At 41.8% G+C, this 3755-nt stretch overlaps 1 pseudogene; it reads right to left on the bottom strand.

Annotated features, from left to right (window-relative positions):
• Positions 1-464: 464 nt before the first annotated feature.
• Positions 465-773, bottom strand: LOC112390617 (elongin-B pseudogene; annotated as a pseudogene).
• Between the last annotated feature and the right edge of the window lie 2982 nt (positions 774-3755).

Below are 3755 nucleotides of genomic sequence, written 5' to 3'. Positions count from 1 at the left end.
TATATATATATATGGTTTTCTTTTTAACTGATTTATTTATTTTTGGCTGTGTTGGGTCCTCCTTGCTGCGCCCGGGCTTTCTCTAGTTGCAGCCAGCATGGGCTACTCTTTGCGGTGCACAGGCTTCTCATTGCCGTGGCTTCTCTTGTTGTGGAGCACGGGCTCTAGGTGTGCAGGCTTCAGTAGTTGTGGCACTCAGGCTCAGTAGTTGTGGCTCTCGATCTCTACAGCACAGGCTCAGTAGTTGTGGCGCACGGGCTTAGTTGCTCCGCGGCATGTGGGATCGTCCTGGACCAGGGCTCAAATCCACGTCCCTTGCTTTGGCAGGCAGATTCTTAACCACTGCACCACCAGGGAAGTCCCAGATTCTGTATTTTTTTGGGGGGGCACCCAAATCTCTTATTGGGGTGCAGTTGGTGGGAGGGGGACTCTCACTGCAGAGCCTGTTCATTGGCGCTGCTTCCTCAGTCCTGTGGCTTCATCACCTCCAGCAGCTCACGTGGGCTGGAGAAGGGCTGGATGTGCAGGGTCTCAAAGGCTTCATCTGCTTTGAAGCCTAGCCCCACAGTGGCTGGGGCCTGAGGCCATGCTGTCTGGCTGGTGAAGCCACACTCGCCCAATGTCTTTCTGTCGTCCAGAAGCTGGTCGTCCTTGTACAGCTGTTGCTCCACCAGCGGCCACTTGAGGATGCCCTGGACAATGCGCTTCAGCTCAAACACGGTGCTCGATTCCTTGGCGTCCATGAAGATGGTGGTCTTGTGGCGCCGGATCATGAGGAACACGTCTATTGCAGCGGCTGCCTCTCCCCCTTGACGCACCCGTGCGGCCGCACTCCGCCCTGTTCCCGGCAGCCCACCCCCAGAATCTATATTTTTAACAGCTAATTCTATTGCCTTTGAAATCAAGGGCCACACGTTGCATTAACAGGTTCTAAGTAAAATTACTTCTAATGATCCATCTCATTATTTCTTAATCTATGTAAAATTTTGTGATTCAGAATCTAGTACACAATTTCAGTCCATCAGAATCATCATAAAAGTAAGTTTTTCATAGGGTATTGATCAGCTAATGTCCAAACAACCCTGAAAATTATTCAGAGCTTCCAATCACCTATGTCTTAATTATTAAAATTTTGCTGAGATGGGTCATTATGATATCTACAAAATTTTATATTTGACTCTCCTTTTAATTTGTCTCAGATGCAAATTAAAAATTTTTAAATTGTAAAATAAAATTTGAGGTGTTAACTTAGGGTCTGTTCATGTTACTAGAAAATTAACATTTTTTGATTACAGAGTGACATAAGTGACATGAAAGAAATCTGAAAGTAATCAGTGATATGACCCTGTAACCAAGATAGGATATATATAGATAAGCCAGAGTGAAGGCACTTAAATATCTGATACACTGCTTTTAGACAAAATTTCTGGTACCAGTGGCATTAATAGTAAACAAAAAGCAAAATCCTTGTTCAAAATACCTAACATGTAGCAGAGAGGCTAGTATATACTAAATTCTCTATACCAGTGTGTTGAACTTAGCTGAATTGGAAGGCTCTGCTCTATTAACCAAATGTCTTTGCCAGAAAAGGCCAATAAGAGAAAAAATACTAGCATAGTAGAAAGAGCTTTTTAATATGAGGGGTGTATTCCCCAAAGCCTCTTTCCCTGTAGATTATTGCAGCCACCTTCACCCTCCGTTGTCTTTTTGTCATTTTGCTATACCCAATAAATGCTAACCTCAGATAAACACAATCGTCTGTCTTCTCAGTGCCTGCGTTCAAGTAGCTGAGATCCTCTGGAGCAAATCACATCACCAGGTTGATTGATAGCACTTTCAGTTTGTAATTCCAAGTCTCAACTGAGCTCTCTATATCCCTTATGATCTTATCATATTATTCCAGTTTCTGGAGAGACTCTTTCCTCCCTTCATACTCCTTCGATGACGGACTCCTCCAATATCTCCTTCACCATCAGTGGATGACCTTAGTTAAATGTGGCTCGTAGTTAAGACTGTGGGCTCTAAAAGTAAGCTGTCTGGCTTTGTATTCAGGTTCCAGCAATTTACTTAAATGCAGCCTTAGGGATACATTTTTTCTAACAGTTCTGTGCCTCAGTTCCTTATTGGTAAAAAGAGACAATAATATTTCCTGCCTCATAAGGTTATTGTAAGTAGTAACTGAGTCACTATATGTAAATCTTTTAAAATAATGCCTGCTGTCAAAAAACCATGAATAAAAGTTTAGTAGTATCCTAATTCTTTTTTCACAGGAAAAGTAGAAGCCAACAGATAGAAATTCCCTTAACTACCCAACCCCATAACAACAAATCCATCTGCATCCTCATGACCTCATCTGAACCTAATTTCCTCCAAAAGGCCTTACTTCCTAATACCATCACACTGGGGTTAGGGTTTTAATATATGAACTTGGGGCAAACACAAACAGTCTGTGACATCAACCTATGACTAACTGGTTCCCACCCAAGATCCTCTAGGTAAGGTTACAAATAATTTCTGTATCCCTAAATTTGGTGGTCACTTTACTCAAGCTCTTCTCTGAGTTCAACATTGACTACCTTTTTCTTTGACTTCTATAACATCACGCTGCCCTGCTTTTCTTCTTATCCTCTTACCTCCTTAACTATCTACTCCATAACTCATGCCAGAAATGTCACAATATCCAGTCATCATCAAGTCTGATGATTCTACAACCTTAATATGTTTAAGTGCATCCCTTTTCATGACTACTGATTCCATCATAGACAAAATGATATTCTTCTGCCTAACCATATGAAATCTCATTTTTATTTTTCACACAGCATCCAGAGATCATCTTAAAACCTTATCGTATAGCTCTCCTTCTGAATAGTCGCTTTTCATTATTTTTAGGTTGAAAGTTACATTTTTACATTTATATCAACTTTACTATATAAAAATCAAATAGGGCTTCCCTGGTGGCACAGTGGTTGAGAGTCCGCCTGCCGATGCAGGGGTCATGGGTTCGTGCCCCGGTCCGGGAGGATCCCACATGGCGCGGAGCGGCTGGGCCCGTGGGCCATGGCCACTGGGCCTGCGCGTCTGGAGCCTGTGCTCCACAATGGGAGAGGCCACAACAGTGAGACACCCACGTACCGCAAAAAAGGAAGGGAAAGGAAAAAAAAAAATTCAAATATACTTCAAAGTAGGGAGAGTACTATAATGAATCCTCATATATCCATCATCTATCCCTAATTATTGTTATAATTTTATCATTTTTTCTTCATTTACTTTCTATTTGCTCAATTATTTTTTATTGTGGTAAAATATACACAACATAAATTTTACCATTTTAACCATTTTCAAGCGTATCCTTCTATAGTATTAAGTACACATTGTTGTCCAATCATCATCACCATCCATCTCCTGAAGATTACATTTTTGTGACATGACACGTATGATAGGCATGAACTGTCCTCCACCCTGGGTCACTATAGGCAAGTCAGTCTGGCACTTATACACTTCCTTGAATATGGCAAACTTACTCAAAACCTTCCCACCTGATTTTTCCTCTGTTTAAAATTATCCTCCTCTACTCACTGTTGAAGATTCAGCTTAAACATTAGTTCTTTCCCTAATAATGCATAGTAGGCAAGGTCTCCAGCTACATGTTCTTGCTGTGCCTCCTACTTCCATGCATAGAAAGGAAGTACATCATAGGGCAAACTCTAGAGCCAGATTGCCTGGGTTTGAATTTTGGCTCTGGGTGACCCTGGGCA

This window comes from Neophocaena asiaeorientalis, unplaced genomic scaffold (assembly GCF_003031525.2).
Source record: "Neophocaena asiaeorientalis asiaeorientalis breed wild unplaced genomic scaffold, Neophocaena_asiaeorientalis_V1.1 scaffold39, whole genome shotgun sequence".
NCBI lineage: Eukaryota > Metazoa > Chordata > Mammalia > Artiodactyla > Phocoenidae > Neophocaena > Neophocaena asiaeorientalis.
Note: the sequence above shows the minus strand (reverse complement) of the source record. Positions and strands in the feature narration are given on the sequence as shown.